The sequence below is a fragment of the Protopterus annectens genome, chromosome 4.part1 (genome assembly GCF_019279795.1).
Source record: "Protopterus annectens isolate FY-2018-M chromosome 4.part1, PAN1.0, whole genome shotgun sequence".
NCBI classification, from domain to species: Eukaryota; Metazoa; Chordata; order Ceratodontiformes; family Protopteridae; genus Protopterus; species Protopterus annectens.
In genome coordinates this window covers 596,805,216-596,829,363 of record NC_056734.1, presented here as the reverse complement: position 1 = coordinate 596,829,363, position 24,148 = coordinate 596,805,216, and the positions used below count along the sequence as shown (strand labels likewise).

Sequence of the window (24,148 nt, the reverse complement as noted above, 5' to 3'; positions counted from 1 at the left end):
TATACATTGGAATTCTTGGATAACTTGATTTTTCAAGAGGTAAAATGTTTTGCTAAATTTCTTCTTTGCCAGACACTAAATCTACTTGCTGATGTAAGATAAAAAGACAAACTAAGGTTGATTAACAGTATCAACCAGTATTCATTGATTACCTCCAGAATCTGACAGGTATTACTTCTCTACATAGTCATAAAATGAGATGGAGGTATCTGAGAGGGACTTTTTTGTTTGTAAGTGAATAATTCCTTTCTCTGAGTATTTTGTCAAGGTCCGATTTCCGACTGGGGGTGTCTCATGGCACTTTTTGCTAGGCTGCAGCCTGGCCCGAGTTAAAAAGTAAAAATAAATGCTATTAAAGTCAGTTAATTTTCTAACTTTGTATTTTGTTCCTGGTTCTCATAACTCAGTGCATGTATGAACATGAGTGGAGTTCCTATGAATGCCGCAGCAAATAAAAAAAAATGGTTTAGTTCACTAGCCAGACTGAATAGTTTGGCAGCAAGCTCATTCTGCTAATTCCCAGTTTTCTTTCATCCTGTTGTCAAAGACTTCATAAATATCACTCAATGAGTGACTCACCGGGCTACTGCATTAAGCAGTTAAGACCCTTTCCTATTGGCTCAGGCTGAAAGTTAAAGAAGTTAACCACTTTAGCGTGGAGGAAGAAGTCTGGGAACAAATATTTTGTTGTAATTTTTTTTTTTTTTAAGTATAGTGCATGTTTTTTTTAATTACAGACAGTATGCCTGTTACTGCTAGCATGTAAGAAGGTAAGTACTTAATTTATTTAAATGTGAGTATGTGTGTGTTTGTATGTATTTAAGTGTATGTCTGGGGGGGGGGGGTGTATATGCTCTCAACTGTCCCAGATTTTTGCTTCATATTTTAGTCCTCTACTCATAACATTTATGGCTTTTCTCTGAAATCACAGAGATTTCCAGTCACTAAATAATGATGACAGGCATTTGAATTTCAGATTTAACAACATAAAAAAACATACTAATGCAGAGCTCATTATGTTGCTGTCCCTGATTTGGTCTATTGCACACCATCATTTTAGATGCTTCCTTTATTCATGGGGTAAGAGGTTTAGAGGTACTGGGAAGGAGTAGATTGATATAGTCCTCCCTTTTCCCCTTTCCGTCTTTCCCTACCATATAACAAGATTTGCACATAGTCTTATTTTAAGGTTACTAAGGGCAGCTTGTACAAATGTTTTAGCACAATGTATACATTTTTTTCTATTGATTTTTGTATCATGAATTTTGTTAATGTCTCCATTTATATCTGTATTCTCTCTCTTGTATACACCTGTTAATCATTTTTATAACTTACTGTGAACATTGTTTTCTGGAACTTTTCTCCTCGGGTCTCTGCTGAAAAAGGGCACCTGCCCAGCCAGACTAACCTGGTTAACAAATGTCAAATAAATAAAATAAATAAATTGTTCATGGTATTGTGACAGCAGTGAGCTGTCAGTATAAATTTCTGTATAGTAGTTATTTATGTCCGTTTAATTACAAATATCTGAGGTATACATTCTTACAAGTGGCTATAATAAATGGTTACATGTCTGTGTGTATGGGGTGGGAATGTATATGCCCTTGATTGTCCTTGATTCACATAATTTTCTGAATTTGTCCCTTATACTTTGGTCTGTTCCTTGTAATGTTTGTTGTTTTTTTAGCAAAATAGTGAAAATTATAGTTACTATATAATAATGACAGTCATTAAAGTTTTAAGCTTAATGGCCTTTAAAAAGGCAAACTAATACAACGTCTTTATTCTGGCAAGTTTCTAAGTTTAAGAAGGTATTACCTGTCCAGGAACTTGATCTTTTATCCACCAATATTTTCAGTTTTCTCCCTGACTAATGAACTTAGAGGTTGAGAGGTATGGTGAATAGAATGGGTTCCACACTGTATTCTGACAGCAGTGACATTAGAGAAAGAATTCTTGAGTGGCAGTTATTTATGTATTTGCTCATTCATTCATTTGATGCAATCAGACATCTAAGAGATATAGTCAGAGCCATAAAAGTGGGTGTAATTGATGGTTGTTTGTGTGTGTGTGTGTGTGTGTGTGTGTGTGTGTGTGTGTGTGTGTGTGTGTGTGTGTGTGTGTGTGTGTGTGTGCGTGTGTGTACACATGCATTTACGTGTGCATGTGTGTGTGTGTCTGTGTGTAGGGGTGGGTGTGTATGTTTGTGTGTGTGTATGCAAGTCTACTTGAGTAGGCTGAAAATTCATTCAATCAAATCTTACTTAACCAAGACAACAACACTGAAACCTTACTTTAACAAAATGCTCACATCATAGGAATTTTAATCTGGAAAAGGAGGCTGTTGGCCAACATGTAGAAATTTGCTGTTTTCCCCACTGTAGTGCTATCTAGGAGGTGGTATAATTAGTTGGGAGGGTTTGGGAAGTATGGAAGTGAAGCCACAACTTGGGTGGATTTGACATGCTTCAGTGTGTTTGTTTTTTTTATATTGGCCAACTGCCTCCATTCCCAGGTTAAAATTCAGGTTATGTGAACATCCATTAAAGTAAGGGTTCAGTGTTGTAGTTCAGTTAAGTAAGATTCAATTAAATAGCTTTTTGGTCTAATCAAGTAGACCCTTGTGTGCATATGCATATATGTTTGTATTTTGGGGGATGTGGATTCTCTCTCAGCTTGTCTTTTGGCATATTCCTTATAAAATGTATGTTTTTCTGTCAAATCTATGAGTATTACAATCACTAAATAATGACATACATTTGAGTTTCAGACTTAATGGCCTTCAGAAAAAAACATGATAATGCAAAACATGTTATTCTAGAAAGTTTCTTTGTATATAAAGGAAGTACCTCTCACTGATTTTGTTCCTTTGTTGAATGTTATTTTTTTTAGCTTTCTACTTAAAGGATGAGAAGTTAAGAGGTATGTGATGGAGGAGTTTGCAGTTAGTTGCACTGTATACTGACAGAAGATAACTGAGAAGATAATAGATTCACGTGTTGCTTTTATTTATGTATTTATTTATTCATTTGATTGCAATCAAGCATCTGAGGTCACAGTCATACAAGTGGCTGCAATTGATAGTCACGTCTATGAGTGTGGGGGAGGTTAAAATAAATTACGGTGGCCAGTTGACAATTTTTTACAGTCTGATATCAGAGGTGTATAAACTCAATGAAGATGGCTTTAACTGCTAAGTACAGGAATAGTCTGTGGATGAAAGTGATTGACACTGTTGTCATTTGATCAAAGATAAGCAGTTATTACTCTGACTTTTCAGATGTAGTGGACATATTTTTTCCACTTTGCATTACATTTGAACATCAGAATTGCAGTCAGTAAGTGGCTGTCTGTGGCAGTCTGTGTCGGATGTGTCTGATTGCAAACGATCAGCGGGTGAGTGTTGCATCGAATAGTGTTCCCCACTAAAAGCATTTAGTTCTGCTATTGAGTTATTGGCTGTTGACTCATTCTGTTTGGATTCTGCATGTACTCCTTGACTCTGTGGAGATTTTATCCAAGTGTTTTTTTCTCTGATCCTGAGCTGTATAAAATGTGCATCTGGCCATTTGTGCTTTTGCTATTTTCCCAAGTAACACAAGCACTCAGTGTACAAAGTGGTCCTGGTACACAGATGATAACTATGCCTTTTTGGAGGAGTAGGAAGGCAGGCATTATTGACAGATAGGATTTATATATCCCTGAATTTATCTTCTCAGTTTATTAGGAAACCATTATTTTATTCGTTTTGAACATTTCGCTTTAGACCCAACTTATTTTTCCTTGTAACAAAAAGTATGATTGAACAAGGTTCATATTCATGGTTTTTTTGAGACCATCTTTAAATCAAAAGTATAGGAAAAAGCTCTAAGATGCACTCTGTGACTTCTTGGGGCTCTTGGCTTAATTCAGTTACTTCCACCATACTAAATTGCAGGACGCTTGGTCAGCTAGAGTGTGTTAAAATCATGGGATGAGGACTAAAAAGTAAGACAAGCTATGAAAAGCAAAAATCAAAGAAGTCTGCCTGTATATTGTGCAGCCAGGATGAAGTGAAAATAATAGAGAGAAGTGAGGACGTGCAGGGGGGAAGTAGTGAGCATAAGCAGGTCCCATGGCATCCTTTGTCTAGGGTTCCATTTCAGTTAAGGCCGGCCTTGTTGATTACAGCCATACATCTAATGTGTAAATAGTAAAGTGGATATAATGAGTGGGCACATACCATGGCAGTGTGTGGATGAAAGTGTTTGAACCCATCTGTTGTTTGATCATAGGTAATGTTCACTGACCTGCTGTAATACAGCCCCATCTCATTGATTTACCTCCCGCCATTTAGTTGATTCCTACAGCTCCCCTATACTGCTTTGAAGACACCAGGCTTCATTGCATTTTATTTGCAAGAAACACTGTTTCTGGTACTCGTGTGTTAAAAGTAAGGCATTAAATCTTTTGAGGTTTATTCATAAATGTGTCAGAGTGTCTAAATTCTATAGTCCATCATAAACTGAGATTTTGCAATATTTCTCATAATATGGGGGCTGACAACTGTCATAAGGAAGAAACATATTTATAGAAAATAGTTTTCTTTAAATGTTAGTGGACAGAGTCCCATCCAATAGGTTGTTAATTTCCAAATCCAGAAAATCAGTATTAAACAACTCAGCTCAAAAACAGAAAACTATACCAAACTCATTGTTATTTACAGACTCCCTAAATAGTAATCAGTCAGAATGGAGGACTTGATGAACTAAACTATAATCTTCTAGGTAGCACTGATACATATTTAATGCCCCTAGATGACAGTTTGACTGTGCATCATAAATGTACTGGATTTCAAAGTAACCCATGAAAAGGTCTGCATATTGGAGTAATGGCTATTGCTTTGCCCTTCGGTTGCATGTAACCTTGTTTTGTTTTAAAGTAAAACATTTTCAGCACAAACTGAATGAGCTGCAGAAAAAAGTCTTTAAATTCAAATGTATAATGATCAGCTTTATCTAGACAGTATTTAGTTGCTTTCATACTCCCATCATGGGCAATACTTGTGTGCAAAGCCTTAAATTTCACTTTATATTAGCCTGCATGGAACCACCAGGGCATGGCTAAACTCCAGTATAACACCACACACATTTAAAGTGCAATATCAGAGGCTATGATTTCACCTTCTGAAATCCCCCTTCTGCTGTTGGGGGGGGGGGGGGGGCAGTCCAGTATAACCCTTTCTCAGTCTGTGGACTGTTGTGAGCATGATGCATGCCTAATAATTTGCTGGTGAGGAAACAGACTGGGCAGCTCTAGGTCACTGGTAAGGTCAGTCAGTGCACACAGTATGCAGGGAATGCACATCATTACTATCATGTGACAAACGGGTGGTAGAAGAACAGTAACCATCCAGCCCCACACTACAATGTGAATTCCAGATCTATGGACCCTGACATGTGTCCAGTAATAGAGTGGTTTCACACAGAGCAAAGATGATGCATACAGTGTTAATATCTGAGTATTTCTTTCAGTGAATGATTTAGCCACATTGTGCACCAAACATTCACACATATAATTTAGGAGAGGTGGTTCACAGTCATCATCTGTACAGGTGGCTAGAAACAAAACGGCACAAGTCTGACCACACATAATGATTGGAGTGCCTGTCACAGGAAGCACAATGAGAGATGATGGGCAAAATATGTTTGGCATACCTCTCAACCACTTTGAGCAAGAAATCTGGACAAAGCCATAAAAAATAGGGGACAAAGGCCTAAAAATAGGGACATTTTTTAAATATTGCTCTTACGAACTTTGAAAGCTGATACAATAAAAGGTTTTACATTAGCGTGAATTTTCTGATGGATATAAAGTCTGAAACTCAAATGTCTGTCATTATTTATTATATTATATCCTCAATAATTAGGAAGTGATTTGCCAGAAAACCAAAATGTTATGAGGAACAGGCAAAAAATTTAAGGCAAAAAAATGGACATTCTGTGAAAATCTGGACAGTTGAAAGGTATGATGTACGGGACAATTTCCTCCAGTCATGGGGTAGGGTGCAATTGCATGACCATCACATGTGCTAGTATGTTGCAGTAGGACTTGGCCACATATGGCAGGGTGTGCAAGTATATGACCATGATATAGACAGAGTCCACTTGTAAGGTGTCTGGCTAATGGATGTTAAGTGCCATGTCCACCTACAATGAGAGATTGCAGAGTGTTGTACACTTCCAGATGTAGGTGAGGATTACATTTCCTGCATCAATCCCCCCTATATAACCACATCTGATATGTACCCTTCCCTGAGTTTGGATTACATTGCTAGTGTGGTTATTGATGATGGTTCTGGCAATCTTTCATGTGGAATTGGAGATGGAAGTGGTGTGTGCTCCCATAGATCTCATAAGACCAATCAGTACTGTATCCCTTGACTATGTCTCCTCTAGGATGCCATGTAAAGCATCAGTCAGTTCCATGCTGGACTGAGCTATGGCTTTCTATGTATGCATGTTACTCTGTCACATATGCTGTTTGATCTGGAATGTTACCTACATGTCAAGTTCAGTTGAGACACATGTTGGCATTATGCACTTTTGTGAGGCTGGGTAGTGCTAGGTATACCCCAAAAATGTGGTGTATTCATCTGCTGTTGCTGCTACTGCTGCTGCATGTGTAGCATAACTGGTGCCCAAAGCTGTGGTACACCATCCCTGGGGTTGTTGAGAGCTCAGTCTGCGCAGCCTTAGGTTTTTCTGTGGACAAGGCCAGGCCTTCATTCTGTGAGTGTATGCCTATTGTGGATGAAAATAGGCATTGCCACTTTGTCATCAGACAGTGACTCAGGTATCTAGGTTTTGTTATAATTCTCAACACCTGCATGGGTGCCGTTATCAGCCTGTTGTACTGTGAAGACACTACAGGTGTCACTGCATTAGTGACCTGCCCTGCCCTGTGAGCACACTACAAAAGATACACCAGAGTAATCATGAGTACCTGTCCTAAAACTGTATCCATACAAAATATACCATCGAATCTCATCCTTTGTCTGCTGCCATCCTGGTGTGGCTGGATACCTGACATCCATGTAATAGAACAGAATTAAGGTATGCTGTGGTCAGCCTATGATCTCTAATTACAGTGTTGCTTTCTAGATATCTACTGAAAGTGGAACTAACCCAATGCATTGTCCAGTGAGCTGTGTGGGGGTGTGTCCATTCTCAAGCAGCAGCTCTATATGGGAGACTATACGATCCACATCTCCTGATTCTTATAATCACCTCCAGTGTCACAATCCCTTGAACAAAAAGGCAAACACATGTTTTTACCCCTGAAAAAACACATTTTTTGAAACACTGTTTGTCTAATTATAACACTTTTACTTCATAAGGTGGAATGACCCCATCATATTATCCAATATATCAGGGTTTGTGAAAAAAGTCACCCATATCAAAGATCTTAGCCTGTTTGTACAGTTGAGAGTGATATATGTTCCCTTACTGGTTGTGCATCGTACTAGGAAAAGCACAGTTATGTAATAACTTACCAGAACAGTAATGTGAGAGTAACAGTTGTGATGACACACAATTTCTTAACTATGAAATTTGGAGATGTTTGTTGATCCTTGAACAACTTTTTAAATAATAAACATCCTCTTGTATGCAGGAATGCAGTCTCAAACTATGTCATTACAGTGCAATCCAGCAAAAAAGGAAAGCAGCCCATGGGCTCCATTCTGGGTTTTTTTTTTTTTGCTCAGCCAAGAAGGGAAGAAGACTATTCCAATGCAAGATAAAAAAAGCTGCAAAAAAAGTATAAAAGAAATGCACAAAAATCCACATTTATAAGAATGCCAAATATAGTTGCTTCCAGTATAATAATATAAATCTTCAATTATATGCATGAATTGCAATTTACCATTAATAAACATGAAAAGACAGGTAGAGATTAATTGTGTTCTCTAATAGGATATTATGGTTGCCAAACTCAAATGGAAACTATATTATATTTGTATTATTCATACATCTACTGCTGTAGTGAGTTATCACACAACTGAAGTGTGCACACAATAAAGATCAGTGCAAAATTCATTATATGAGTGGGACATTAGAAACTAGTATAGCTTACTGACTACAAGAAATTGATGAATTGTAATATTCATTGCTACACTGTAATCCATAACTCTGCTATCCTATTTGTAATACACTAAAAATACATGAAAGGATGACCGTGTGGCAATCTGTCTGATACCTTGGGTCAATAAATTTCTGAAAATAGTTGTAGTGATCGCTACTGGTTTTGTAAAGAGATCCTTAAACTTTATATTCAGTGTTTTGCTGTACTTAAAAATGCAGCAACAAATGCAATTGACTAGCCAACTGGAAAATGTCTATTTCATTACACGATTATCTTGTTAACCCTTAAGGAAGGAATGAAAAACATCTGTCTGTGTAATGGATTTTGTCCTTTGTTCAAAACGAATCCTAGCACTGTGGATGTCTATGCACAGTGCACAATTCTTTCTTTATAACTTTCCTACTTGAGAAAGAAAAAAATGGAATCTGAATAGATGCACTAGGGGAAAAGAAAACAAAAAACACCTTAGGTTTAAAGTGGATTTTTTTCTTAAATGTACCTATTTGTTGTGAAAAATGGCATAATGGTTAAGGTGTTTACCTGACAAACGCAAGGTGCAGGGTTTGATTCGCACATGGGATAATTGGCTAGGCTTAAAATGGCCCACAAGGGGCAAGTAGCCTAGTACTAACCTATGAACTATAAAATGGTATAAGACTTCATGCACATTAGGGTCTGCAGCTCAAAAATGGGTCTAGAAGAACAGATGGCTACTAGAAGTAAGCATAGCCAAGAAGCAAATGTTTTTGTCAATAGACAGAAAATGTGTAAACGGGAATAAACTGAGCTTTTTTTCTTTCACTCACCCACCTCTCCATTTGTCCATCCATCCATGCAAAACCACTTTTTCCCATTTTTACACATGTGGTTGGGGTATCAATCAATATAACATGGTTATTGAAACAGGCCAGACAATCAGCACATACATTGTACATTAGACATATATACGTGGAAGTAAATCAGATACGATATACCATAACAGAAAACATATTCAGCAAGCAGAATAAAATAATTTGATATATAATCCAGAAAGCCATTCAATATCATTTCACCTGTCTGCATAATGTAAGTCCTATCTAAAGCACTAATAGTAAGATATGTTCCTAGTCCCTGGTAATACCAACAGTTAACTTCTACAACTACCCCAACTAAATTGTTATTGTGTCCATGTTGTAACCATCCCTATGTGTCTGACATTAAGCAACCTTAATTACCTGAAATAGTGTTAAAACGTCTTAATGAAAGATGAAAGCTCTAACTATTCTTAGTCTATTTTCTTGTCTGACCAAGTACTCATGCTCTACTAAGTACACAAAAATAATTTTATCAATGCATTTCCACTTTCTTCCTGAATATTTTTAAATACAACAGATAGATCTTGAGCTGAAAGCATTGAATGCCTAGGATGGCTAAATGTAAAACAATGTTTAACAATCACTTAACACACACAGTTGTGGGTGGCCTTTTGTTTAGGCAGGCTAATAAGATTGAAAAATATATTTAACAGATGAGTACGCCATGCCTGTATATAATAACAAAGACACCAGATATGCTAATACAAGAGGGACAGAGATATCATTTACACAGACAGGCATGTTCTAACACTGTCTTGAAGTTCTACTCCACTTATTAAGATACTGGTTTCTGCCACTTGCTCTTTTAGTTTCTTTCAGCCTAGATAAACTGAAATAGAAAAAATACCATTACAAAATATTATACCATGATCCCCCCAAAACGTGCACGCTGATTGGCTTATACTAATGGAAAGGTCCGACTTTTCCATTAGTATAACTCGTTTTAAACACTGTCTCGTTATGTTAAATGGGTTTAACATAAACAAGGAGATCTCATTTTAAAACTGTCTCGCTATGTTAAACCCATTAAAAGCAAAGCAAGATCTCGTTTCTCGCTATGTTAAATGAGTTTAACATATGTTACATATATTTAGCAAAAAGCAACGGAGATCTCTGCTGCGTTTGCTTTTGCCCACAGCTCTGATGTACCGCGCAGGCGCCAGTATCATCAGAACTGCAGCGGATGCCAAGACATCTGCGGAAGGGCAGTAAACAGGCATTATACTATGCCATTATTTAAGAAAAGTAACAGTTTCTTTTCTTAAATAATGTACTTCTGGGTGTGGTAATCATTACCTTATTGCTATAATATACACTGTTAGACTGGCAGTTATTAAAGTGGTCAGGAGGCTCTTCCCTTCTTGCTTGGAGAAAAGGTTACTTGTGAGTTACTGTCAAAGCATCTACTAATAATGTTCAGGTTAGTAGAATGAAAATGGGGCATCTTAGAATGGAGAAACTTCTGTTTTATCTATTGAAATACTGTATGTAGTAGAAGCAATTGAAAGACTTACAGAAGACCATGGGTCCATAGGATTAAAACATATATATAAATTGTTGTCATTCTAAGGGTGAGAAAACTTTGCACAGAACAGTATAAGTTGAGTGTTTGGTATGAAACACCTCTTAAAATGAAAATATTTTCATTATTTGCAGTCCTTTGCACTTTTTACTTATTTCCTGCCCTTCTGTACATGAAAATGCCTTCATTTTGTATACTAATTCTTTACTAGTTAGTATTCTTCTGTTGTTCCTCAATATTACTGCTACAGTTATCTGTCACTTTCATATTTTGTATTGTCCTTATTTTTTCCTTTCTTTTTTCTGTCTTTTCCTATTAATCCTGCACATTGTGACAGTCTGATGATGTGTGCTGGACAGCTCTCTGTAGTTATTATTGCTTTTTGCTCCTCATTATGACTATTATCATCTTTTCCCCTCTAAGGCACTTTGTAATAATATTGTGTATTGTATGTTTTGCTTCCCTGTGATACTATCATCGTGCTTTTTATGTGGTTCTAATAGTGGCTGAAAAGGGACTTGTACCAATCCAATCACGCCATTAACAAACAAACAAACAATAAATATTAAAGCAGTCTGTCTCTGGCTAGTTCCACTTGTTTATCATCATCAACATAAACCCTCCTTTCTCCTTTGTTTCTCTATGTGGTTGGAGTGTCGTGTAAACTGACTCAACCTCTCTCAGTTCAGTGCTACCATCCTACCTTCTTCAAGAGTCATGCCTGACTGTTGCAGATTTTCTCTCATGTAATACTTCTGTCTCTTTGCCGAACACCCTTGTTTTCTCTTGCCTTTTACCTGTCTCTCCCAAATCCTCTTCACCAATTTGTCTTTTGCTTTGCTGCACATATGCCCAAACCACCATGATCTGTTCTGTTTGACTTTCTCTGCAGTGGGAGCAACTTTTGCTTTTCTTCTGTAAAATCTTCAACTGTCTCACAATGTGCATCCTACCATCCTTCCCAAGCATTTTATCTTCATCATTTCAAGATTCCTTAACTGCTTCTCCTTCTCTGTCCAGGTTTCTGTGTTATACAGAAGTTCTGGTCTCACCACTGTTTTGTACAGCTTCTTTTTTAGCTTCTTTGTCAGTCTTCCATCATATACTTTCTCTGATACTCTGTGCCAGTTGGCCACAGATGCTCTGATTCTAGCTTCAACCTCCTTATTCAGACTTCCCTTCTCCTCATCCAGCCACCCATGTATTTTCCATTATCAGCTAACGTATGACAGAATAGCATAAATGTCCTAAACTTTAACATAATTGTGCATGGTTTCATTTTTACTGGCTTTGCATGATTTCCATTTATGATGTGGGTTTGCACTGGAAATGTATGCTCATAGCTCTCAACATATTTGCGCAAGAATTAAGAACAAAAAAATCAGGGATGATTTGTAAATAATACTCCAATTCACCTAAAAGTTTAATAGAACAACAGATTAACAGCCATTTGAAATGTTGGAACCCACTAGAGAGAATCACAAAACACAGTAACTGAATGGCCAAAAAAACAGGCTTACATATATTAAGTCCAAAATGGCCACTTCCTAGAATATTCCCTTTTCTCTGATGTATGATGATCTCAGAGTTAATGTATGTACTTTCTTTGGCTGTAGGGATGCAGGGGGGGGGGGCTTGCACTCCACAGTTTAAAGGAGAAGAGCAATCTTTGAGATTTGCTCTTTTTCTGCATTTTATGTCTTTTTTATGACTTTTTGGCAGTCAGCATTTTAAGTGCTGACGTTTCAGTAGGGAGCCCAACAGATTTTATTTCAGCCTACATTTTGTGAACAATAAGAAGTAGAAAACTCCAACATCTGACATTATTGACCAACTTTAATGCTCAGAGATTTACCAGAAAATAATAAAAAAAAATACAAAAGTAGGGTAAAAATATGAGGCAAATCCAAAGACATTCAGCAAAAGCAGTGACAGTTGAGACACATCTTTGCTCACAATGAAAAATGGCAGAATGTGAGAGAGGTAGATCAGACATGAGCTACAGAATCTGGAGAATACTGTTCCTGGGCAGTGTAGTGAAGTAGTATTTTTTGATTGGGTTTTAACATATGCCTGAGTGACATTGCAAATTGTTTTCATTACAAATGGTTATAGCATGTCACTTTTGTGGTGATGTTGTATGCACGTGTTTGTCTTAATCTGATTTTTGGCATCCCTTGCTTTCTAAATTAGTAAAAACTCTTAGGAAAAACCTAGCCAGGCTACAGTTTTCACTGTGTGATAATTTAAATCTCCTGTAATAGAGGCCTATGGGATATATGCAAATAACCCTCTTAAGGACATCATGTGTTTCAACTGTATGGCTTCTGAAAAATGATGACTTTTCACTTTACCTTTTTAATTCTTTATGGATACATTGAGGACAATAAAGCCAAACCCCGCTAGCTCTGGTCATACATATTTCTGCCTTTTCATGACCTTGTTAACATAGCATAAAGTGACTATTTGAATATATTTTAGAAACAAAGGGTCTTTAAACACAGTTGGATGTTAGTTGGCAGATACCTTAATAGTTATGGATATCAGCTGGGTTTAAAGACCCTGTGTTTGTAAAGGATACTCAGTCTACTTACACTGTGCCAATGAGGTCATAAGAAGCCCAAACATGCATGTTCACAGCTAGTGGGGTTTGCCTTTATTGTCCTGAATGTATCCTTAAAGAATTAAAAAGGAAAAAGAAAAAAGTCCAAGGGTGCTCGCAGGCAGTTGCAAGGGGGTGAAGTTCACCCCTTTGAAAACTGGATGGCCGCGAGATTAATTTTCTTTTAAATAGATAAAAAGAATGTTTTTTAAGGGCATTCTTCTTTAAGAACACCCTTTGCTTCTGTGTGACCAATGGTTTACATCTTCCATAATCCACGCACACATGGAATTTGAATTCCGGAAGACATTTGGACTGCGGACTAATGGACAAGGAGGTAGATGTGTGCATGTGTTTAAGTGTTTAAGAGGTGTGTGTGTGTGTGTGTGTGTGTGTGTGTGTGTGTGTGTGTGTGTGTGTGTGTGTGTGTGTGTGTGTGTGTGTGTGTGTGTGTGTGTGTGTGTGTGTGTTTGTAAGAGGGAGGTAGGTGAGTGTGTGTGTGTGTGTGTGTGTGTGTGTGTGTGTGTGTGTGTGTGTGTGTGTGTGTGTGTGTGTGTGTGTGTGTGTGCGTGCGTGCGTGCTTGTGTGCGTGTGTCAATGCGCATGGGCATGTGTGTCTGTTTGTGTGTAAGAAATTAGAGGGTAGGAGTGTATGTGTGTGTGTGGGGGATCATACCTCACAATTATCCAGATTTTTGCCTCATATTTTCTGTTTGTTTCTCATAAAATTGCATTTTTTTCTGGCAAATCGTTGAGGACTGAAGTCAGAATCTAATGGCAGACATTTGAGTTTTAGACTTCATATCCTCAGAAAATGCATACTAATGCAAACCTTGCTGTTCTATTCACTTTCTAAGGAGGTAGGGGATGTATGTGTGTGTCATACCTCTCAACTGCACAGATTTTCACAGAATATTTAGATTTTTGCCTTATAGTTTTGGTCTGTTCCTCATAAAATTCTGCTCTTCTTTGACAAATCACTGGGATGAGCTAAGAATTAAAGTTACTAAGTAGTGTCATGTTTGAGTTTCAGACTTCATAGCTTTTAAAAAATGCACCCTAACACAAATCCTGTTATTCCAGCAGCTTTCTATATGTGTCCCTAGTTTTGAGCCTTTGGCCTCAACATTATAACAGACTTTGTCCAGATTTTGTATGCTAAGAGATTGAAAGGTATGGTGTGTGTGTGTGTGTGTGTGTGTGTGTGTGTGTGTGTGTGTGTGTGTGTGTGTGTGTGTGTGTGTGTGTGTGTGTGTGTGTGCGTGTGTGTGCGTGCATGTGTGTGTGTGTGTGTGTGTGTGTGCGTGTGTGCGTGTGTGTGTGTGTGTGTGTGCGTGTGTATGTGTGTGTGTATAAGAAAGAGGTAACATACCCCCCAGCTCTCTAGGTTTTGCAGAATGCCCAGAGTTTTGCCCCATATTCCTCCTACAGAGGATTGAAGTTACTAAATAATAGCAGACATTTAAGTTTTAAACATCATATCCTTTAGAAAAAATGCATACTGACACAAATCCTGTTATTCTAGCAATGTTCTAAGTCCATGAGAACAATATTTATGATCTGTCCTAATTTATTTTAGGCTTTGTCCAGATTTCTTGCATAAAGATGTTAAGGTGTGTGTGTGTGTGTGTGTGTGTGTGTGTGTGTGTGTGTGTGTGTGTGTGTGTGTGTGTGTGTGTGTGTGTGTGTGTGTGTGTGTGTGTGTATTTGAGTGAAATGCCCTATTTAGAGTTAGCAGGTGGCATTAATTTTCAAGTACATTTTTAAGGAATTGCGTGCTTCAAAGGGAAGAGAAGTTTACTGCTGCTCATGCCAAGTCTGTTTAAAATGTTTAACTGTTTGGTTTAGCAAATGGTATCACTACTGTGGTATAGCATTTTAAAGAGTGTTAGTAGCACAACAGGTAGCATGCTTGCATCTTAATTTAGAGCGCTGTAGGCTCTACTTCCACAGCATGTAAATGTGTATTTTAAGGGGTGAGGTGCTGCAGTCCTGAGAATGTTCTCATTTGGATGTGTTGCCTACTAACCCTATTGCAATATGACAGCTTACCAATGTTTAATGTAACATAGGCAATTTATTCTTTAAAGGCAGCAGGCACTGAATTTGTAGATGAAACACTAAAATATAAAGTTTTTTTTCTAGCAACAACTTCTTCATTAGTTTCACATGTCTTTAATGTGGAATTATGCAGATGACTTTCACTTCTGCAGAGATTGTGCATATTGAATGATGTTGGTGGATTGTAATGACAAAACTTTGAGTGGCTTTTTATGGTTGAAATGTTCTGAATTGAGCAGTTTGCCATTATTTGTTCATATGTTTTGATTCATTGCTTAGTGAATAAATGCTCAAAACTATAAATTTAAAACACACTCTAACAAGTGATGCTGTATTATGCAAGGGATATAATTACATTATTATATATTATAATTAATACAATCCGGATGATGAATCAAAAACCTGTTGCATGGTCCTAAAATGTGTGCAAGGGACCTTATGATTTGAAAACAGCCCAAAGGTAAACTTAACCTGCCACTGGCCAGATGCATTTTCTTTGAATGTGAGTTTCAGTGCTGTTTCAGTGAATGTGAGTTTCAAAAGTAGAGACGTTTTAATGCTAAGTCTATTTTCATTGTAAGACTATTGTTTTGTTTAGCACATGTATATCGGTGTTTGTGCTATAAAATTTGAAATAAAAGTTGTAAATTAAATCCAAATATCTGTAATCATTATAAAAGTAAAGCATAAAACAGTATACACACTGAGAGTTTTGGAATGTGTTTCTGGCAACTGGAGAGAAATAGCCAAGTAATGGGACACTGGAAAGGCTGATTGGGGGGGGGGGGGTTGCATGTGTGTGTGTGTGGAGGGATCTGGGTTTATACCTCCCTGCAAAAAATCCTGCGGGATCCCCTGTAAAATTCATTGTCATTCAGAAACCATTCAGCTGAAAGACTTGATGTCCTTAAGGGGATCATTTGCATATATCCAGTGGGCCTCTATTGCAGGAGATTTAAAGTACCGCACAGTGAAAATTTTAGCTTGGCTATGTTTTTCTAGACATTTTTACTAATTGGTATGTCTGTGTGACCTTTTTGTTTTCTGCTTTCTAAGTTGTGCAAACTGAGTAAGCAAACTGGGCTGGCACAAATGCTTATATAAAGTTTATATGGTTCTATGTGCATTTTAATTCTTTTATTTTATTTTCTCTTTGTTTTTAATGCTGTTTGGTTCTAGAAAGTCTTTCTGGGAGTATTTACTCTACTGCCTTGCAACAACTTAGGGAGTGTGTGTGTGTGTGTGTGTGTGTGTGTGTGTGTGTGTGTGTGTGTGTGTGTGTGTGTGTGTGTGTGTGTGTGTGTGTGTGTGTGTGTGTGTGTGTATGTGTGTGTGTGTGTGTGTGTGTGTGTGAGAAATAGGTAGGGGTGTGTGGATGTAAGAAGGTAGGTAGGGGTGTGTATATGTGTATGTAAGAAGTAAGTTGGTAAACGTAGGGGTATGCATGTGTGCGTGTGTATGTGTGTGTAAGAAGTAGGTAGGTCTGTGTAAGTATGTTTGTAAGTGGGAGATAGGGGTGTGTGTGTGTGTGTGTGTGTGTGTGTGTGTGTGTGTGTGTGTGTGTGTGTGTTTGTAAGAGGGAGGTAGGTGTGTGTGTGTGTGTGTGTGTGTGTGTGTGTGTGTGTGTGTGTGTGTGTGCATGCGCATGGGCATGTGTGTGTGTGTGTGTTTGTGTGTAAGAAATTAGAGGGTAGGAGTGTGTGTGTGTGTGTGTGTGTGTGTGTGTGTGTGTGTGTGTGTGTCGGGGGGGGGTCATACATTGGAATTATCCAGATTTTTACCTCATATTTTCTGTTTGTTTCTCATAAAATTGCATTTTTTTTCTAGCAAATCATTGAGGACTGAAGTCAGAAACTAATGGCAGACATTTTAGTTTTAGACTTCATATCTTCAGAAAATGCATACTAATGCAAACCTTGTTGTTCTATTCACTTTCTAAGGAGGTAGGGGGATGTATGTGTGTGTCATACCTTTCAACTGTACAGATTTTCACAGAATGTTTTGATTTTTGCCTTATAGTTTTGGTCTGTTCCTCATAAAAATTCTGTTTTTTTTTCACAAATCACTGGGATGAGCTAAGAATTAGAGTTACTAAGTAGTGACGTGTTTGAGTTTCAGACTTCATAGCCTTTAGAAAATGCACCCTAACACAAATCCTGTTATTCCAGCAACTTTCTATATGTGTCCCTAGTTTTGTGCCTTTGGCCTTAACATTATAACCAACTTTGTCCAGATTTCTTATGCTAAGAGATTGAAAGGTATGGCGTGTGTGTGTGTGTGTGTGTGTGTGTGTGTGTGTGTGTGTGTGTGTGTGTGTGTGTGTGTGTGTGTGTGTGTGTGTGTGTGTGTGTGTGTGTGGGTGTGTATAAGAAGGAGGTAACATACCCTCCAGCTCTCTAGGTTTTGCAGAATGTCCAGAGTTTTGCCACATATTCCTCCTACAGAGAACTGAAGTTGCTAAATAATAGCAGACATTTAAGTTTTAAACATCATATCCTTTAAAAAAATGCATACTGACACAAATCCTGTTATTCTAGCAATGTTCTAAGTTCATGAGAACAATATTTATAATCTGTCCTAATTTATTTTAGGCTTTGTCCAGATTTCTTGCATGAAGATGTTAAAGTGTGTGTGTGTGTGTGTGTGTGTGTGTGTGTGTGTGTGTGTGTGTGTGTGTGAGTGAAATGCCCTATTTAGAGTTAGCAGGTGGAATTAATTTTCAAGTAAATTTTTTTAAGGAATTTTGAGCTTAAAAGGGAAGAGAAGTTTACTGCTGCTCATGCCAAGTCTGCTTAAGATGTTTAACTGTTTGGTTTAGCAAATGGTATCACTACTGTGGTATAGCATTTTAAAGAGTGTTAGTAGCACAACAGGTAACATGCTTGCATCTTAATTTAGAGCGCTGTAGGCTCTACTTCCACAGCATGTAAATGTGTATTTTAAGGGGTGAGGTACTGCAGTCCTGAGAAAGTTCTCATTTGGATGAGTTGCCTACTAACCCTATAACAATATGACAGCTTACCAATGTTTAATGTAACATAGGCAATTTATTCTTTAAAGGCAGCAGGCACTGAATTTGTAGATGAAACACTAAAATATAAAGTTTTTTTTCTAGCAACAACTTCTTCATTAGTTTCACATCTCTTTAATGTGGAAGTATGCAGATGACTTTCACTTCTGCAGAGATTGTGCATATTGAATGATGTTGGTGGATTGTAATGACAAAACTTTGAGTGGCTTTTTATGGTTGAAATGTTCTGAATTGAGCAGTTTGTCATTATTGGTTCATATGTTTTGTTTCATTGCTTAGTGAATAAATGCTCAAAACTATAAATTTAAAACACACTCTAACAAGTGATGCTGTATTATACAAGGGATATAATTAAATTATTATATATTATAATTAATACAATCAGGATGATGAATCAAAAAACTGTTGCATGGTCCTAAAATGTGTGCAAGGGGCCTATGATTTGAAAACAGCCCAAAGGTAAACTTAACCTGCCACTGGCCAGATGCATTTTCTTTGAATGTGAGTTTCAGTGCTGTTTCAGTGAATGTGAGTTTCAAAAGTAGAGACGTTTTAATGCTAAGTCTGTTTTCATTGTAAGACTATTGTTTTGTTTACCACATGTCTATCAGTGTTTGTGCTATAAAATTTGAAATAAAAGTTGTAAATTAAATCCAAATATCTGTAATCATTATAAAAGTAAAGCATAAAACAGTATAAACACTGAGAGTTTTGGACAGTGTTTATGGCAACTGGGGAGAAATAGCCAAGTAATGGGACACTGGAAAGGCTGATTGGGGGGAGGGGTTGCATGTGTGTGTGTGTGGAGGGATCTGGGTTTATACCTCCCTGCAAAAAATCCTGTGGGCTCCCCTGCAAAATTCATGGTCATTCAGAAACCATTGAGCTGAAACACTTGATGTCCTTAAGGGGATCATTTGCATATATCCAGTGGGCTTCTATTGCAGGAGGTTTAAAGTACCGCACATTGAAAATTTTAGCTTGGCTATGTTTTTCTAGAAGTTTTTACTAATTGGTTTGTCTGTGTGACCTTTTTGTTTTCTGCTTTCTAGGTTATGCAAACTGAGTAAGCAAACTGGGGTGGCACAAATGCTTATATAATGTTTATATGGTTCTATGTGCATTTTAATTCTTGTATTTTATTTTCTCTTTTTTAATGCTGTTTGGTTCTAGAAAGTCTTTCTGGGAGTATTTACTCTACTGCCTTGCAACAACTTACGTGTGTGTGTGTGTGTGTGTGTGTGTGTGTGTGTGTGTGTGTGTGTGTGTATCCAGTATATATATATATATATACACAGAGTATGTGTGTGCGTGTGTGTGTGTATGTGTATGTGTGTGTGTGTATATATATATATATATATATATATATAGTTGTATGTATATGCATGCATATATCTTGATTTATTTATTTATTTTATTGATTTATTTAACATTTCTTTACTGGTAAAATTCAACTTGGACAGACCCCATTTTCTGTGGAGGCCCGGGGAGAAACGCTCCAGCCACATATCTTTAGAATGTGGGAGGAAACCAGAGAACCCAGATGAAACCCACCCGAAAACAGGAAGGACATGCGTACTCCACACAGAAACCACCCCAGCTCAGAATTGAACTGTAGAACATCTTGCTGTGAGTTGGCTGCACTAACTGCTGCAAACACTGGTTGAAGGTATGCAAAGATAAAGTTTTTTTTTAATTAGCTATGAATTGTGAGTATCCTTTTTAGTATAACATAGAAACTGGTGATGCTATGACAAGTTTGGTGCCAGCAGTTACCTGACCAGTAAGGGACATAGCTTTTTGGGGACTGGTCCAGGAATCCCTATAATTACAAAAAGCAGCTGTGAGTCCTATTATTGCTCAGGAGTACAAAATTGCTGTTGTTATAAATAAGCTTTATTATCTGACACCTCGTACCTATCCATTTTCAACTGTCAGCCTAGCACAATCAGCCTGGGATTCTCCTTGGTGAATTAAAGGATGTCATGCATATTTTCTCAGTTGACATTAGGTTAGATGACTGTTGATTTGGTCGACAGACAGAGGTGCAGGTTTGGTTGTACAAATGTTCAGTTTATTGAATGGACATTTTGTTATATATTCGTTTTGCTGAAAAAGGTAAGTGAGATGTATACATGGTTTGTAAGTGTGTTAGGTAAGTGGGTAGATTAACTTTGTGTGTGTGTGTGTGTGTGTGTGTGTGTGTGTGTGTGTGTGTGTGATTGTGAGTATTTAAGGTTAAGGTCAGGGATTGGTTGAGGATAGACTTAGTGTATGTGTGTGCTCATCCCGAATGTGTGAGCTATCTTATGTAGTGGTGGTGTTATGGGAAGCGCTTTTTTAAAGTTAAAAGGCACATTACAGTTAGAGGTAGAGTTGAGCTTAAGGTTCTAATGTACTATCAAGGTGGATTGGGAGGCTGAAGCCTATTGAAACCTTAGCTGTTTGCATGTGTGTGAGTTGGTATGATCACTTTTTGTGAAATGTGTGTGTGTGTGTGTGCACTTGCATGAACACAATTAAGCTCTGTGCTAGCACTATATCCTGGCTTGTTGTACAGGTTTGAGACAGGCATGGTAAGGTTGTTAGTCCAGTGTTGTTATTCCTGACCAAATAAACTGCCTCTATCAGGACTTATATTGCCACTTCCACATCCCTGATTTGAAGTGGGGGTGCTATCTAAACATGAGCAATGCCTGCTGGATGAGGTCTCTTCACAACTAAGTCCAGGACCATGACCCCATGGCCTGCTATGTCTGGGTGTGAGCAACCCCAATCACTGATGGAGCTCTATGAACCGGTTGTGGCTCTATGAACCGGTAGATGGCAACCATCCCCGAGCAGATGTTCCATCACAGACAGTACCCAATCCAGTGTTTCACTCATCCTGTCCAAGGAGTCACCCACATGGTTGTGGCTGTCAAGAACCCCAGAATGCACCATATTTAGGACTCACATTATCTGTTCTGAGGCCCTGGTGGAACATGCCTGTGCCTCTGTAATGGCACTATACATGTGTCTGGTGGTACATAATGACACACCAGTATCAGGACAAGGGTATACAGTAGGTTTCCTTTAAGAACCTCTAGCAACCCTCATATGTGGTACCACACCCTAACAATGGCTACTAGCAGACTCAACTGAAACTGGACCAGAGTAACCACACTACCCCAATCAACTGTGTCACCCTCAGCCCGTCTTATATCTAAGTGTTCAGTGGGATGGGTATGCATAGGCATGCTGACTATGTCTGAAATAAGGCCAGTGAATGTGGGAGCCACAACCTCAGTGTCAGACTGAACCTCTCCACTCCCAGACTGTGCATCTATATCACCATCATCATCATCAGAGGCTACCGATACTCTATCAGGTGGTAAAAGTTCTACACTGTCGCTATCAGGATCGCCTGCGATCATAATCAATAAAAACAAGAAGGAAAGAAATAGTGATTGGAAATGATGCAAGCTGTCTGTTAAACAAGCATATTAAACAAGTTCAGATGCTAAAGGAATACATTTCTTACTCTCTCCTTAGATTTACATCTAACTAAAGGCTATTGCTAACCAAAGAAAGTTTGTGCTTATCATCTGCAAGTGGTCTTTCATATGATAATTCTGATGTCCCTAGAAAAAGAGGAAAACAGTGGAAAGAAGGCTAATAAGCATCACAATGCAACTGACACAAGGGCAAGAGGAAAATGTTCTGCCTATCTTCCCCTTAAGAAATATCTCAGAACCAGAATATTTATCTGTTTATGACCTTTAATGAGCAGATTTTGAATACTGTTGTAAAAAAGCATTTGCAACCAAATCCATTACCATAAGAAATAATTAGTAAACCACCCTTATTCTACTGTCTTCATCAGGTTTTGCCTGACAAAAGGGCCTCAGTGAGACAGATGCCTGGTGCCAAAGCCATGGCCTCAAGCTCAATGCCAAAAAGTGCATTGTCATCCCCTTTGGTAAAAACTCTGTACCCATGAACTACAACACAGGTGGTAGTATACTTAACACTGAAAGTGTGATAAGAGACCTTGGGACACAGGTGGACAGCAGTCTCTCCTTTGATAATCACATTGCCACAGTAGTCAGGAAATCCTTGTACGTAGCACACCTCATCACAAAAGGTTTCTCATCCAGAAAAAAAGAGGTCATTGTTCCCCTCTACTCATCACTCATTAGACCCATTGTAGAGTACAATGCCCTTTTTGGTATGTACCTCACAAGACATCTACAACAACTGGAAAGGCTGCAGAAATACCTCACAAAGAGGATAACTGGCCTCAAACAGATGCCCTATGCAGACCGTCTCAAACAAATCCAGCTTTACTCCGTCGCACATGCCTACTCAGAGGTGATCTCTGCCTAACATACAAAGCTATGGTCAAACCCAGAGCTGTTGGACATGCTCCACTTAAAGAAATCCCAATCCCTCTGAGCTACATGCTCTAGGGACCTAAACCTTGTCACCACAATAAACAGAACATGCCAGAGGGATAGATTCCTGTCCCAGAGACTTCCCATACTCTGGAATAAACTACCTATCTATATCAAACAAAGCTCCTCATTAGCACTCTTCAAGAAAAATCTTGATGAATGGACGGGAAATAGGAAATTCACCCCGGGGATCATCTCTGTGGCACTGCTCGACAGTGGCACAGGAAAATAATTTTCTTGGGTGGCAAAAGCCAGGGTACCTTTTTGGCTGGGCTTATGTAGGCCCCAGAGCTGATAGCCTAGTACCTACCTATGAACCTATGACCTACAGACCTACAGCCTCTTGATCCCCAGAGCCATGAGTTACCAACACAGAGCATGATAGATGAATAATTAGGGCATACCATAAAGGTGTGTATTAATGACCCATAACAACAACCTTTGGTATGTGTCTGTCCATGTGTCTCTGTACTCACACCTTCGCTCTCACCCCTTTGCATAGCTGACTATTCGTTGTGCTGATGTATGTGCATTTCAGCCTATGGCATTTTCCTACTGTCATTACTTTGTTGAAGTTGAATACCTGCATCTTCCATTGGCTGAACAGGTTATCACTATCCCTTCAATGCTGTGATTTTTGTCCTTTGTGGGGTGTTGAGATAATGATCAAGTCTGTAAACTTAATTTTTCATCTTGACAGCAGTCAAACCTCTCAACTTCTTAGCTCAAGATATCTGGACAAAGCCCATAATAATAGGAGACAAAGGCCCAAAAATAGGGATAGTGTTTAAATATTGCTCTTATAAGCTTAGGAAGTTGCTAGAATAACATGTTTTCTGTTAGCATGGATTTTCTGAAGGATATGAAGCCTGAAATTCAAATGTTTGTCAGTACTTAGTAACTTCAAGTCTCAATATTTTTTTTCCAGAAAACCCTGTTTTTATGAGAAATGAACCAAAAATATGAGGCATAAATCTGGACATTCAGCAAAAATCTGAACAGTTTAGAGGTATGACAATGGTTTAAATCCAGGAATAGGTGAAACTCTTACTCCCAGTTTTTATGTGTCTTTTCTGTGAAAGTGTTGCCTGTGTAACTGTCTAACTGCCTTCTGTTTTATCAGCCTTTGCATGAAGTCTGGTAATGATCAAGTGTATTATGTGATGCTAAATGGCATTTCAAGTGTTACTGCAAAATGTGGTCAGCTTTTGCCTTACATCTCATTGCCATGTTTAGCTTAGCGTAAATACCAATACGTCTGCTGCACTACAGTCATACAGAGTTTGAGTAATGAACTGTGGTACATTCACTCTTTCCATATGTATCAGGCTGCTGGATATCATGCAAAGTGTAATGGAGGCTACAATTAATATAACTGCAATGAATACTGCTGCCTACCTAACGCCTTTATTGTACATGCTGTCAGTGTTTCTTAATGTGTGATTGAAAGTTATTACTTTTAAGAATGCTTTCTCCACACCATTAGCATATACTACAGCAAGTTTGAAACATTAGACA

General features: G+C 38.2%; 1 long non-coding RNA gene across 1 annotated transcript in view; it reads left to right on the top strand.

Annotated features, from left to right (window-relative positions):
- Positions 1-717: 717 nt before the first annotated feature.
- LOC122801399 overlaps positions 718-24,148 on the top strand; it is a 108,506-nt gene continuing 85,075 nt past the window's right edge. The window contains exon 1 of the long non-coding RNA XR_006364705.1: positions 718-770. This is a non-coding gene — a long non-coding RNA (uncharacterized LOC122801399). The remainder of the gene's footprint in view (positions 771-24,148) is intronic.